The sequence below is a fragment of the Mya arenaria genome, chromosome 7 (assembly GCF_026914265.1).
Source record: "Mya arenaria isolate MELC-2E11 chromosome 7, ASM2691426v1".
Taxonomy (NCBI): Eukaryota; Metazoa; Mollusca; class Bivalvia; order Myida; family Myidae; genus Mya; species Mya arenaria.
The window spans coordinates 62596413-62613138 of NC_069128.1; the positions used below are offsets into that span (position 1 = coordinate 62596413).

At 35.6% G+C, this 16726-nt stretch overlaps 1 long non-coding RNA gene across 1 annotated transcript; it reads right to left on the bottom strand.

The window, feature by feature from the left end:
• Positions 1-390: 390 nt before the first annotated feature.
• Positions 391-7622, bottom strand: LOC128241923 (uncharacterized). Its single transcript, XR_008262525.1, has 3 exons — positions 7514-7622; positions 2788-2911; positions 391-2231 (listed from the first exon to the last, which is right to left on the bottom strand). It is a non-coding gene; the product is annotated as an uncharacterized LOC128241923 (long non-coding RNA).
• Positions 7623-16726: the final 9104 nt, after the last annotated feature.

The window sequence follows — 16726 nt, forward strand, 5'->3', positions numbered from 1 at the left end:
TCAGGGGACATTGACAACATAATCAACCTTTACAATATGAAACAAAGAGATATTGCTTTGTAGATTGCTTTCACTTTCACTTTGATCTTGTTATGTATATGCATATGATCAATTTATTAAAGAGGAAGGCAAAGCTTTAATGATTTTTGCATTTATACATTTTCCCCTTTTTGCCCTTTTACGACGCGATTTTCCCCTCCTGACGGGCCCTGGCCCCATTCCCCTAAAAGTGAAAAAAAACACTGAATTATTAAATTCCCTAAGTGCCTACAAACTAGTGGGGTCAGAGATACCAAACTTCCAAGAAATATATGACATCGAATATTGTAAAACTATTATATTTCCTGTCATCAAATATTGAAGAATTATTAAATTCCCTGTCATCAAATATTGAAGAATTATTAAATTCCTCTATTGCCTACAAGCTAGTGCGGTCAGAGGTACCAAACTTCCATCAAATATGACATCAAATATTGTAGACTGATGGAATTCCAGAGGGTCTTTCATGTTGCGAATTTAAAAAATTTATCTCATTTCTTGTTTTTACAGTACTGTACAGAAGACATGCCAAATAAACAATCGCTCACAATAAAGACCTCACAAAATTCAATCCTTCTTCAGTACTGACAGTTTCAAGATTCCAATTTGATTTTAACATTTCTAAAAATATGATCTGTAAATTATATTCAAACACTTACAAGGATACCGGGTAGATTATTTATACAGTGATCCATTTTGAAGCAAATCGTAGATTATTTATACAGTGATCCATTTTGAAGCAAATCTCAAGTGCTTTACTCAATGTCTTTTCCAGTGGACATGCTATTTTTAAGTGATAAAGTAATGCTTCGAACTTTTGCTCCAGACTTACGGATGTGAAATATGGGAGGGATGCACTGCAGCAGATTTGAAAATGAATCACTGTAAAGATACAACAGTAAGATATATCAATCTAAATCAACAGACTGGAGGGGTGAAAGAAAAGGTTATAACTTTCACAGTTATATTAAATAAAGAAGTAGTAGCAACCTATTAACTTTCAACCCTCCAACAATATAAAAGAACACTTCCCTTTCGGCAAGCTGATCATCTGCGGTGAGTCATAATTCCAGTTGTTGGATCTTCAAGTTGACAGTAACAAAGGCTGATATGCTGATGGTTTATACTGCAACATAGTTTCATGTTATGTTGTAAATAACACTACCATGGCGATGTTTCAGCACAATTTGGCACATTAAAAACACTACCATTCACTACAGAGATGTTTCTCCACATCTGTATGGCGATGTTTCAGCACAGTTTGGCACATTAAAAATACTACCATTCACTACAAAGATGTTTCTCCACATCTGTATGGCGATTTTTCAGCACAATTTCCATTCACTCCAAAGATGTTTCTCCACATATGTACAACTATGTTTCTGCCACATTTTGCATGTTGGCCAATGTCTCCAGCTGTTTCTGAAATGCTTGGTGTTTTATCATAGGTTTTCATGTGATTTTCTACATAGATACATAATGGTGTTACCACAGTACCCTCATACTCTAATGGCTCTTCTATAACATTCATCCTGCTTTGAAAATACCCTCCAAACAAGCCCCTAATGTTCAATCCATGTAATCTGATATTCAAAAAAGTTATTGGCCCTTGTATTCTGTTGTTGAATGTCTGGACATTCTGTACCACAAACTACTTCATGCATTCATAGCACTTCCTTCAGTATTCATTCAGAATTTCTGAATTGCAGTTTTCAAAATTTAAAATGGTTGAAGGCCATAGTTTATCTCCAACATGATGCATGATGTAGTGCACTTTTCTGCTAAAAGTTTCTGATTTACATAGATTTCATATAGTTCATATATGCTTTAATAGGCCATAGTTTTCCTTCAACAAAATTCATGGCATAGTTTACTTCTAACAGTCTTTCTGTAAAATGAGTTTTCAAATGCCGTAGTTGTGTATGGTCATCTGTTCCATATTAAACAAGGAGCTAAATAATTCATTCAGTTGCATTCTGTTTCTTTCCTTTCACAATATCTTATTCCTTGAATATAATATTCTGAATAATAGCTTCTACTTTTTACTGTTTTGTCTTTCCTTGTTGCAATATAAACTGCCATACTATTACTGCATAAAAAGTCAGCTAGGACTTCCAACTGCTGGAAAAATGTCTCCAGTTGAATTGCAGAATCATGTCTTTGATGGGTAGACAGTTTGCATCTCTTTTTACCTGAAATAAGAAAACATTTATACTTTTGTGATTGTTTTATTTTGGTCTTCTTTTTTTCAACACAGTTTGATCGAGTTTAGTTTCTTAAAACACTTCGACAATACCTTTTCATAATAGGACCGTCTGTAGGTACGGTCAAAACATTATTTAGGAAACAGGTCTGTCAAAATGCTTGATGAAACTAATCGCCATATCAAACTCCGGTATTTGGGTAATAAAATGCAGGCGTGGCTCTTAAAGCTGCATAGACTGTCCTTTGTTACATTTAAAATGGTTTAGTAAATAAAAGTTAACTTTGGTATAAGTCCTCAATTTTATCAAAATATTGCCTTCTGATATTGCATACAGGGCTTCTAAAAACAGGCAATTTAACGTCTGGACTGAATTTGACCAAGCAAGATTGATTTCAGTTTCAAAAAGTGCCGAAAAAAAATTGACCCGAAATTTTCTCTTTTCATAATTTCGATAAAAAATGAAATTTGGCAAAATTGTAGAAATTGCAATACACAAACTTTCTAGAGTCATTCACACAATCGATATTACCCACGAATAATACCTGAAGTTGAGATGTTGGTTCCAGCCAGTCTTCTGCTTCCAACCACAGACCACACACTGGAGCCGGTTTCAGAATTGCTTATTGTTGTTTCTTGATCCAGTCATGTGATTTATGCCATCTTTGCCTGTGAATTGAAATCATGATTCTTAAAATATATTGCATAAAAATATATTGCATAATGAAATGCAGCACACATAAATCAGGACCTATTAAACCTCTTGAGCTCTGTTATTTTGTCATTAAGCTTAAACATTTTATTCACCTCAAGGATATAAATATCCAACAAGTAGTTTTATGAGTTTGATGGGTTTTTCTTCATTTCATTCTGTCAAAACATAACGACATATACATGCAAGGCTGCAGTTCACAGTTTAACATCAATCAGAACACTTCGGCCAAGTTGTTACGTTGAAGTTTGTCGGAGGTGGCTGAGTTATTACGATTGGGTCGAGTTGTTTGGCTTGACGTATCCCGGAGCAACCTGTTTTCGACCGCCTAAGGATCATTTACATTTCAATCATAAATACATGATTGTAAAAGATAAATGTTTGTGTGTACCATTTAAAGCAATCATTCATCTTTGAAAAAATAAGATCTGGTTTAATCGTCCGTTGTTTACAATTTGCATCCAAAATGGCGGCTGTCGCATGTTGTATTTGACCTAAATACAATCTGTTTTCGACCATGACCTTTAACTATACTTCACAACAAAAGTTTTTGCACAATATTTTTCAGGTTATTTGTATAATTTGTTTTTAACTGTTTAAAGTATTTTATTTAAAAACAGTACACTCCACGCGGAACTACCACTTTCCTCGGTGACTCGGTGGCGTTTTTAATTTATCGCGAATTTCCATCGAGTACGCAACCTTTTTCCTCACTAAATTTCGCTGAGTTGCACCAAGTTAATAGTTTTCTATGGAGGGTTTTATTGCCGGCAGCGCCGGTGATCGTATCGATTTATTGACCTAATCGCGGAACTCCGCATTTTGTGCATAGCTACTACAGTACAGTTGTACATTGCTTCTGCTAAAACAGTATTAAACAAGAGATGTTTGTCAAACATTATGCCCCCCCTGAGCGCCATGTTGTCAGGATTATATGGACAATTGAATGAAATATGCATGGCCCGAAATGACAGCTGATTTGTCGCTGACATTGTATGCCGTTGAGGCAGTTTTAAGATTATGACCATTCAAAGTTTGAGGATAGAGTGTGTTATGACCATGACCTTTGATTCTATGACCTCAAAATCCATAGTAGTCATCAGCTGGTCACCAATAATCTAAATGTTAAGTTTGAGGGCCATGGGCGCAGGCATTGACAAGTTATCACACAGACAAGCATTTTTCGTTCAAGGTCACTGTAACCTTGACCTTTGACCCAATGACCCCATAAATCATAAGGGGTCATTTACAGGTCAGACACAACTCCAAGTCAAGTTTGAGGGCCATGGGTGCAGGCATTGTCCAATTATCACTTGAAACATTTTCGCATTAAAGGTCACTGTGAACCTGACCTTTGACCCAATGACTCCTGAAATCAATAAGGGCCATCTCCTGGTCAGGCCCAACTTATATGTCAAGTTTGATGGTCATAGATTCAGACATTGCTGAGATATCACTGGGAGAAGATTTGTTAACTTTTTTGCGTTAAAGGTTACTGTGACCTTGACCCCCAAAGTCAAGAGGGGTCATCTACTGGTCAGGCCCAACCTTTATGTCAAGTTTGATGATCATAGGTCCAGGAATTGTCGAGTTTGCTTTCAAGGTCACTGTGACCTTGACCTTTGACCCCTTAAATCAATAGGTGTCATCTACTAGTCAGGCCCAACCTGCAAGTCAAGTTTGAGGGCCATTGGCGCAGGCGTTGTTGAGTTATCACTCGGGCAACCTTTTATCGTTCAAAGTCACTGTTACCTTGACCTTTAGCCCAATGACCCCTAAAATCAATAGGGGCCATCTACTGGTCAGGCCCAACCTCAAAGTCAAGTTTGAGGGCCATAGGTGCAGGCATTGTCGAATTACCACTCGGACAACCTTTTACCATTCAAGGTAACTGTGAACTTGACCTTTGACCCGATGAGCCCCAAAAAACAATAGGTCAGGCCCAACCTCCAAGTCAAGTCAATTCAATTATGAGGGCCATGGGTGCAGGCATTGTCAAGTTATCACTCGGACGACCTTATACCATTCAAGGTCACTGTGACCTTGACCTTTGGCCTGATGACCCCCAAAACAATAGGGGTCATCTACTGGTCAGGCCCAATCTCCATGTCAAGTTTGAGGGCCATGGGTGCAGGCATTGTTGAGTTATCACTCGGACAAGCTTTAGAATTATTTTACCATTAAAGGTCACTGTGACCTTGACCTTTGACCCGATGACCCCCCAAATCAATAGGGGTCATCTACTGGTCAGGCTCAACCTACATGTGAAGTTTGATGACCATACCTCCAGGAATTGTTGCGTTATCACTCGGACAAGCTTTGGTCTACCGACGGACCGACTGACCGACATGCCTGTGCAAAGCAATATACCCCTCTTCTTCGAAGGGGGGCATAATAATTAGATAATTAATTAATTTTTCAAAGTACAGTAAGTTTCTTTTTAAAAACAATTAAAGAAAATTTCCATATCACTTTTCATCAGCATCGTCTAACAACTGTTGTTTTTCACATTATGTAATTAAAAGATATACCATAGCGTGCGTTTGTGTTTGTTATTGTCAACATTCTCTTACTATATTAAGGTGTTGAGAACTTAATTAGAATGGAGTAATGAAGGTGTTGAGAACTTTGTGTGAATATTTTTCGGTCTGTTTTTTTCCTAATTTGCATTTTACCAGACTTATTAATTTATCCGTAGTTATCAATGGTTCTAAACTTCTTTATTACGCATATAAGTGTAAATCCTTCATCAAGTTAATTAAAATCCCATTAAACACCATTTTATACATGCAATGAAATGAATAACACATTCTATCAGCTCAGATCAAACAGTCACACTGTGTGACGTCACGAGGATCTCATGGAAAGCATGTATATTGTTATGCAGGATTAATGTGTCTGAGTGGTGTTTCGAATGTAACTGAAGTATTGCATTTCCAACTTTAATTCATCACATTAATTAGTTACCTATATCATTGAATGTGTTGACTTTTATTGATGATTCAATAAGTATACTGTACATGTATAATTGCTTCTTACAGTCTATAAGTGTGGTACAAGTTTTTAAGTTTATTGGCAGATCGTTTTACAAAAATGTCATGTCTTTGTTTTCTTAATCCCTTGATTGCGCTTGTTGTTTATTTAATTCTTCAAAAATATTTCACACTTCCTCTTTCTATATGCAATACATCTTTTAGAATGAGTATTTACTAATTAACTTGTCACAGTGGTGTACGTATATGGTTAGGTAATCTAGCCAGGATAAAAGATGAATATCAATAATCTTCGTCTGTGAAACTTGGTAAGTATGAAAATTACGATTGATGTCCTTTGGGTGTCCGAAAATTAGTTACGCGAAATAAATTATTTTATGAACAATTACGGGTGTAGCAAAAATTATCAAATAAATTAAACAAAATTAGATACAGTGGGAGATTCTTATCGGTTTCACTCCGAGTTTCGCGGTGTTTTTACCTCCGAGTAACGCGGCGATTGTAATTATACGGTCCACTGATCAGCCTTGGTGAGTGACCGAGTACAAACGCTGAGGAAAGAGGATTATGATCAATTGGATGTCATGTCCGCGATGACCAAAATCCGCCGAGGAAAATGGAAAGTGGTAGTTCCACGTGGAGTGTACTGTATCACCACAAGAGGGGCAAAGCAATGCATCATCCTTTCTAATGGCTTTCACATGGGTACAAAATGATAAATTCACCCATCATGCACCCTGGTATCACTGGCCCAACTCTGAATGAACTTCGTATGACCTGCTTAGGCTGCAATATGTATAATTTTTTGATAACTGAGAGCCCAAATTTAATTCAATATAGTTACCTGTAGCTTAATTTCATGAATTTTAGAATAAGCAATATTCCATACTTTGATGCGCTTTTTATGTTGTGCACTATACTAAGAAAACGATAGGGCATAGGTTTTAGGCTTTGGTAGATATGTAAGATCTGGCAAACCAAAACAACACGATTTTAAAGAAGTATTTTACATGTGAAATCATTTTAAACGAAGGGTCTCATTTGGCATTAATTAAAAATGACAAATTGGTGTTGTTTCAAGTATAACTGAAGTTTTTTTAACACTTCCATTCCCATTCTTTTTCAAATGAAGTTTTCTGACAGTTCTACTGTTATGGTTAACAATTGGAGCTTATTTTTACCGGAAGTGACGCAAAATAGAAGTGTTTTACACATTTTCAGGAGGCGGTCGAAAATAGGTTGTGGTCGAAAATAGGTTGTTCCGGGATAGGTTGTTCCGGGATAATTGTTGTCCCCGTCAGTCCAGTTTTGTTTTATTGGAAAGGTAAATCATGAGTTTTAATGACTTTAATGCTTTTTGTGTCCAAAATAGCTTTGCACTTTATTTTCATTTCAAACAAAATACTTAACTAAATAAATGTAATTTCAATATTTTTCATGTACGTTGTGGTCGAAGTCGAAAACATGCTGTTTCAAATTCGGGACGACATAAAAATTCATTCATTATCTCAACTCACATGAATACATAGCACAGATTTGCAACTTGAGTCTGTAATATTAACCTACCAACATGGCTTCCTCGAGCTCATGACTGCAACTTTAGAAATGAGTTTAATGTACATTTTTTTCGCGCCAGTTGTTACGCATGAAACATGATAAGTTGGCTGAGGTGTCCCGAATTATTTGTTAAACGCATGCGCAAAGTTTAGTCGCATTCCGCCGCCCAAAGGCATCAGGCTAAATTATGCTATTAGATTTGTGTTACACCTCCATACGCAGTTAACTCCCCTTAAAAGCAGAATAGCGCCCACGTGCGAGTATTGCTGGATTTCAGCTTTATTAACATATATATATATAAACGTGGTTTTCATCCATCTTTTGGGGATAGTTCAAACATCGAATTTCAATTATTACAGGTGCATTAAGGTTAGAATGAAAAAAAATATTAAATTGAAGATAAATTTCAATCTTTTCCTCTATGATATATTGCCTCAGGGAGGGCCATTTTCTAATGTTGTCATAACTTGTGGCCCAACCCAATTGTACAATAATATTGTTTGTCGAAAAAGAATATCACTTGTGTCTATTATTTACAATAAAATACGATTAAACTATGATATATTGTCATATGATTTCTATGGGGGCAGTACTGTATTGCTGGGGAAGTAACACAGCTTTGATTTTGCTACACCTGCTTGCATTCAACGCAGTGTCACTCACCTTACTTCAAGCAGTGTTACCAAAATTATAAAAAAAAATTATAAATGTCTTTTAAAGGGACTGTACACCAGATTGGCACCAAAAAATGTTTTTTTCTGTAACGAATCTCAGGACAATTATCTAATAGAATGTGTTACGCTTTGATAACATGATTGTAAAAAAAGTACTAAAATGTAAAAAAAATGTTTTGGAGACCGGGTTCGAACCTGTGTCGCCAAAATTGCAGTCCAGCGTCGTATCCACTGAGCCACGGCGGCTTACTCTGAAAACTGCTGTCCAAATACCAACAAACTGTGGTCTCTGCATGGATTAAGAAATTACTGTATATAAAAACCAGAGGACCCCTTCAAGATCGAGCCTGCATTTCTCTGAAGGGATCTGACGGCCTTTGCACGTTACAGTTTATATGCCTATAGATGCCGAGTATTTTTAAGTCGTATTTATTGTATTTTAAGTCATATTTACAGTATTTTGAACCGTATGATATTTCCAGAATTCCAGTGGTAGAATATGTAACCCTAGATAACATCACCACATACAGTCGAAGCTATGTCGAACTCTGCTTTCAAGATGTTCTGGTTACTTTTTCAGATTCCTTTTCCGTTTTAACAACACAAGAATTTCACACACACGCACGCACGCACGCGCGCGCGCTCACACTCATATTTTGATTTATTTTTATCAAGTCGCTGGTTATATGAAAGACTCGGCTGTTTACATACGGGCGATTAATGCATGTTATATGCAAATGAGCAATTCCGAAGCTCCATACGAACAGCTTAGAACTGTGGCGGGAAATTCGACCTTATTGAACGATAGGAGATCACAGTAAATCTTTAAGCACTCACCAATCATTTAATATGTTTGCGTTTTTAGCTATTTAACACGGATACAATCTTGTTATAAGTATTTTTTACTTTCAATTAATCCATTATTTATTAAGAAGTTAAAAATTTATCACTGAATTTTTTTTTGGTTACACATGTGTATGTATTGATTTTGAATAAGAGTGCCACTTTATTTTTTTAGTAAGTAAACTGAAACAAAAAATAGATTGGATTAAATATTGAAGATTGCTTTATATACATTAAGTTACTGCGCCAAATTTAATGTGATTTGTATCTAAAAATGGAAGTTATAACCTGCCATTTCTTCTCGTTGGGTTGATATAAAAAAAATTAACAGTGCGGTTTGCGATTAATTTCCCCTCGTTATGAAGTATTGTTCATCAATTGTGTTGAAAGTCAGCATAGAATTTCCTTAAAACAAGCACATAATTGTCAATAAAAGCTTGAATAGGGCCGATAATACATAATTTAACATTATTTAAAGAATATACGCAATAGTCATCTCGTCTCACATGCGGTCTCAGTTCAGTTTACCCATTTATACAACGCACTGCAAGTTCTGTGATCATTTCATACACCGACCAGTCAAAAACGTCCAAGCCAACGGGCTGTTATTCATTTTAAAATCTTATATCATTCAATTTGATTTCCAATATTAATCAGTCGGGTTCCAAGTTTACTTTGTGTTTTTTTGCAGTTTTCCGTTTCCAATAGGAACATCTCGGCCAGTATCCCAGAGTTATTAAGCGTGCCGGAGGTGGCCAAGTTGTTACAATTGTCTATCGCGAAGATTGCCGGAGATGTCCGAGTTGTTACAAATGTCTATCTCGAAGATTGCCGGCGATGTCCGAGTTGTTACAAATGTCTATCTCGAAGATTGCCGGAGATGTCCGAGTTGTTACAAATGTCGATCTCGAAGATTACCGGAGATGTCCGAGTTGTTACAATTGTCTATCACGATGATTGCCGGAGATGTCCGAGTTCTTACAAATGTCTATCTCGAAAATTGCCGGAGATGTCCGAGTTGTTACGGTTGTTCCGCTACAACGAAAGCACTGCAAATGAGTATATTAAGCATGTTAAGTCAAGTGATGAGTGTCGATAAAGATACCAACGTTATTATTAAACTGTCTGGGTAGACAAACGGATTAGATCTTAAATGGGGAAATCCTCCAAAAACAACTGTCAAAAATAAACATGTGGACTGACCCTTTAACAGTAAAATATATAGTAAATATACTTTTATTGTTAAAGCTGCACTCTCACAGATTGAACGTTTTGACAACTTTTTTAATTTATTGTCTTGGAACGAGCCAATTTTTGCGGATATCCATGGAAACCAGTGATATAAGACTGCAGACAAAAATTAGGTCGCAGATTTTTATATTTACGTTAAAAAATCCATGTTTTATGCATTTTTCTTAAACTGTTAGTAACGGTTTAAGCCATAGAACATTAATTTTCGAACGGAAATGTGCAAATCTGCGCTCTGGTCTTTTATCAGCAATCTTTTATCATTGGTTTGCAGATATTTACGCAAATATTTGCTCTTTCCAAGACAAAAAGTAAAATAGTTGTAAAAACGGTAAATCTGTGAGAGTGTAGCTTTAAAGAAATGGTAACTCCACTGTGGGAAATAATCTATTCTTCAACGAGTAAAATCATGAAAATATCTAAGGTAGTAATTTTATTGAATTTACTTTTGATTTAAGCCATAACTTAAAGTCATGCTGGAAAACCATCACTGAATCCCTCATTCGGAACCCATCAGCATTGTTATTATCGAAAACAACTTCGTATGTATGCCGGCACATCTGGTAGAAGTAGTTCGTAATATTTAGAAAAAATATTGTTAATCAAATGTACTTTTGGGCTTTAACCTGTAGATCTTAGTTTGAATTGATTTTCAGTATAATGTAATAAGTTCTGTTGAAAACGTAATTAAGATTCCAAAATTGAAGTAATTAAGTTTAACTGCTTAATTAAATAACAACGCGATCTACTTGGAGCGGACTTCAACAAACCATTTTATAGCAGAGTATGTTATAAACAGGACTTCCATTAAGAATTTGAATCTGGAAGTATGAACTTCCTGTCCATCAAATTTGGAAGTTTTTCACTGAAATGTGGAAGTTTAGGTCTCCTGAATAAGATATCTTTTTCCACTATTTTTCAATTAGTATTTAAAATCAAATAATTTGCAACATTAACTTGCCAAATTCACATACTTATACTCTAATGATTCATCTTTCTTAAAGACTGATTGAACTTGTGACCTTAAAATCAATATTGACACCAGGTTTTGATATTTTGAACTTCCAAGCTTTCAACTTTAGAAGTTTACTTAAAAATTATGGAAGTTTTTGTACTTCCAAGGAATCAATTTTGGAAGTTTTAACCCATTTCTAGGGAGTAATATACTTCCAAACTTCCTTTAACGGAAGCTCTGTATAAACCGCCCATATACATCCGAGGTTGTTTTTCATTAAAATTGCCGAAGAGATTCATATGATCTTCCGCTTTACAATTCTTTGAACTTGCTTTGACCTGAGCAAACCCATTAGCATTCTTCCAATGAGCCAGAGGGTTAAAAACTTCTGACACTTGGAATGTTTGTACATGTATATTAAATTATTTGCAAATAAAACCATTGCAATTTTCTGTTGTAATGTTGTGTTTAATATCTTGGTTAGAATATAAATAAAAAGCATTCAGAAGCATAAGAATGCTATTATTATTATTATTATTTTTTTTTTATCAAAATCGGGGTTTATTTATTAATTTGAAAAAGTAAGTTATGTATACAATATAAATCAGTCTTGTCCCAACAATAAAAAATTATTCTTACAAATTCTTGAAAGATATTACAATTACATAATTGTATATTTAAACCATTCTTCTCAGAAGGCAGTAGCGGCGTTCCATATGCGCACATCATTTTTTTCTAGTGATATTTTATCATTTCGTAATAAATAAATTGAGATGAATGGGCTTGTAGTTTTATATTAATTATAAGTCCTAAATAACATTAACGGAACGTACGAATAAATTAAAATCCGTGTCTCTCATCCATTTTTCAAATATTCTTTCGTTCAGACAGATGCAGTTTTTTTTTCTTGCATGCAACTTTTCCTTTAAAAAACACACACTAAGGGGCCGGCTAAATTATTATTAAAATGATTTAAACAAATAGTACCACATTTCAACAACTCTATTAGTTCTTTATTTGGTATCAAATCAAGACCATTGCTAGTTGTTACAACGCACTGTACTTTAAATCATTTGTTGGTTTGAAACAGAGGATAAAAGTTATATGATCATGTTAATACATGTACATGTTTTAAAAAAGCAATTATTGAAAATGAGCAAAGAATTGATGTTCCGCCCGATTTGATTTGATTTTGAAAACCACAACTTGGCAGTGTACACAAAGCATCACCGCTCTCGTCAACGTCACAAGGCAAGTGAAAAGTGGCAGGTGGAAAAAAGAAGACTGGGAACCGGATAGCAATAAAGGTAGTATTTTTACGTTGACATGATCATTTACTAACAGGCCTAACATTTTACTTGTTTCGGCTTACCCCCGTCACCCACGAAACCATAAAAAAACAACAAACAGCTAGGCAAGGTAGGCATACTTTTAATTATATTTGTAGGACAGGGTTTCTGTACGTAACCGACTTATATCAGGGTATAAACATGTTATTTTTTCCTCTAAAATGGAAACACATTAAAAGACTAATGTATATTCATTTGTTTAAAATATGTTATGAACAATTTACAATCCCTTTGATATGATTTCATTTTATACCTCATTCATGATATTAATACTATTATGTTACCTTTTCCTTTTGTTCTAAATTTGTTGTGGATTTAAAAATTTAAACTGTCGCCAAGGTAATGACCTTATTGGCATTTTTAGACGGCATCTGATTAAGTTATTTAAAATATTGTTAACCCATTGTTTATATGAATATTTGATCAGGTAATAAAACAGTTATTTCTTATTGATCACTGGAGTAATAAGACAGTTATCACATTGATTTTGGGGTAACAGTTTTGACTATTATCCATATATACATGAAATACCTCTTCAGAGATGACTTCGGCTCTAGTATAGTTCTTGATAATTATCTTACCGTGTTCATCAATATATACATTATTAAATGTATTGCAAATATATATATATATATATGTTGTGGTGTTCACAAAACATATTAAGGCATTTCCCCCTAGTTGATTATGAATTGTATGCAATACATAGAAATTTATATTTAAAACTAGTGCTTTTTTAATTTGACTTTGACAATTAGAGGAAATCGTGTTAAGTTAAGAAATTGTTTTAATGTTCAATGAATACCAGCCTAGTTTTCCGTGTGCTCATTTTTAAGGCGCATTAAGTTTACATGTTCTATCATAATATATCCATATTATTTATGTTATATTCGCTAAGCGAATATACACATTCAAACTTAACATAGCATAGTAATAAAGCATTTGTTCTGCATGAATTGTATCCACACTCTATGCTATATAATACAAAAACAACATTCAGCTGAAATATCCCGATGTTAGGAATTATTAGGAATCACGTCCCCAGTCTAAACCGCACGCTACTCCGTACTCTTTTCTTAGCGCCATTTATGACCATTTTTAAGGGCAAGCCCGAGGTATGAACTCGTCGAGGTGTGATTCTTAAACATTCACGTGGCGGTTGAGGAAATAATGGACGTTATCAACATGTATGTAACGTTTTTTGCCGAATTAAAATATTTAACCATCTCGTAAAAACCCAAGGATTAGTTTTACTTAATTTTATACAGTTTCTTTAATTGACAAAAAAGATCGTCTATCTTAGGTACCATTATAATCTGAAGCCGATCACTTGGCTGGTACGGTACGTGGCTTTTTTCCTTTTTTGTAAATTTAATTGATATTGATATGATTGTTAAATCCGTGTAGACATGTATTTTATTCACGGAAAAACACCGATTTTAATTTAAATAATCAATAAGATACACATGCAATTGTTCTAATAACGTATAATGCAGTTAGTCTTGTATATTGTGAATTGTTAAGGACGCTAAAGCCAGATTATCGGTCAGTATTTTCATTCATCAGTGGTTTAATAATGATTAATCTAACGCATAACACTCTGGTGAACGAGAATGGCGGTCAGTGGAGATGTTTTAATTTCGCGTCCGTCATGTCAAAACATAGCTCATTGAGCTATAAATGTTTCTTGTTATCATATACCCGACTTTAAGTCAAGGTATATTTAATAGTATAATTTGGCCGGTCACGTTTGGGTGTAGAGATACGACATTCGGAGCTCCTCGGCCATTGTTTTCAAAAACACCAATCGTAACAACTCGGCCATCTCCGGCAAGCTTCGAGATAGCCATATCTTGATACTAGCCGAGGAATTCCGATTGCAAAAACACGATAAAAATGACCGAGCAGTTGACCAAAGTCAAGAGGGGTCATCTACTGGTCAGGCCCAACCTTTATGTCAAGTTTGATGATCATAGGTCCAGGAATTGTCGAGTTTGCTTTCAAGGTCACTGTGACCTTGACCTTTGACCCCTTAAATCAATAGGTGTCATCTACTAGTCAGGCCCAACCTGCAAGTCAAGTTTGAGGGCCATTGGCGCAGGCGTTGTTGAGTTATCACTCGGGCAACCTTTTATCGTTCAAAGTCACTGTTACCTTGACCTTTAGCCCAATGACCCCTAAAATCAATAGGGGCCATCTACTGGTCAGGCCCAACCTCAAAGTCAAGTTTGAGGGCCATAGGTGCAGGCATTGTCGAATTACCACTCGGACAACCTTTTACCATTCAAGGTAACTGTGAACTTGACCTTTGACCCGATGAGCCCCAAAAAACAATAGGTCAGGCCCAACCTCCAAGTCAAGTCAATTCAATTATGAGGGCCATGGGTGCAGGCATTGTCAAGTTATCACTCGGACGACCTTATACCATTCAAGGTCACTGTGACCTTGACCTTTGGCCTGATGACCCCCAAAACAATAGGGGTCATCTACTGGTCAGGCCCAATCTCCATGTCAAGTTTGAGGGCCATGGGTGCAGGCATTGTTGAGTTATCACTCGGACAAGCTTTAGAATTATTTTACCATTAAAGGTCACTGTGACCTTGACCTTTGACCCGATGACCCCCCAAATCAATAGGGGTCATCTACTGGTCAGGCTCAACCTACATGTGAAGTTTGATGACCATACCTCCAGGAATTGTTGCGTTATCACTCGGACAAGCTTTGGTCTACCGACGGACCGACTGACCGACATGCCTGTGCAAAGCAATATACCCCTCTTCTTCGAAGGGGGGCATAATAATTAGATAATTAATTAATTTTTCAAAGTACAGTAAGTTTCTTTTTAAAAACAATTAAAGAAAATTTCCATATCACTTTTCATCAGCATCGTCTAACAACTGTTGTTTTTCACATTATGTAATTAAAAGATATACCATAGCGTGCGTTTGTGTTTGTTATTGTCAACATTCTCTTACTATATTAAGGTGTTGAGAACTTAATTAGAATGGAGTAATGAAGGTGTTGAGAACTTTGTGTGAATATTTTTCGGTCTGTTTTTTTCCTAATTTGCATTTTACCAGACTTATTAATTTATCCGTAGTTATCAATGGTTCTAAACTTCTTTATTACGCATATAAGTGTAAATCCTTCATCAAGTTAATTAAAATCCCATTAAACACCATTTTATACATGCAATGAAATGAATAACACATTCTATCAGCTCAGATCAAACAGTCACACTGTGTGACGTCACGAGGATCTCATGGAAAGCATGTATATTGTTATGCAGGATTAATGTGTCTGAGTGGTGTTTCGAATGTAACTGAAGTATTGCATTTCCAACTTTAATTCATCACATTAATTAGTTACCTATATCATTGAATGTGTTGACTTTTATTGATGATTCAATAAGTATACTGTACATGTATAATTGCTTCTTACAGTCTATAAGTGTGGTACAAGTTTTTAAGTTTATTGGCAGATCGTTTTACAAAAATGTCATGTCTTTGTTTTCTTAATCCCTTGATTGCGCTTGTTGTTTATTTAATTCTTCAAAAATATTTCACACTTCCTCTTTCTATATGCAATACATCTTTTAGAATGAGTATTTACTAATTAACTTGTCACAGTGGTGTACGTATATGGTTAGGTAATCTAGCCAGGATAAAAGATGAATATCAATAATCTTCGTCTGTGAAACTTGGTAAGTATGAAAATTACGATTGATGTCCTTTGGGTGTCCGAAAATTAGTTACGCGAAATAAATTATTTTATGAACAATTACGGGTGTAGCAAAAATTATCAAATAAATTAAACAAAATTAGATACAGTGGGAGATTCTTATCGGTTTCACTCCGAGTTTCGCGGTGTTTTTACCTCCGAGTAACGCGGCGATTGTAATTATACGGTCCACTGATCAGCCTTGGTGAGTGACCGAGTACAAACGCTGAGGAAAGAGGATTATGATCAATTGGATGTCATGTCCGCGATGACCAAAATCCGCCGAGGAAAATGGAAAGTGGTAGTTCCACGTGGAGTGTACTGTATCACCACAAGAGGGGCAAAGCAATGCATCATCCTTTCTAATGGCTTTCACATGGGTACAAAATGATAAATTCACCCATCATGCACCCTGGTATCACTGGCCCAACTCTGA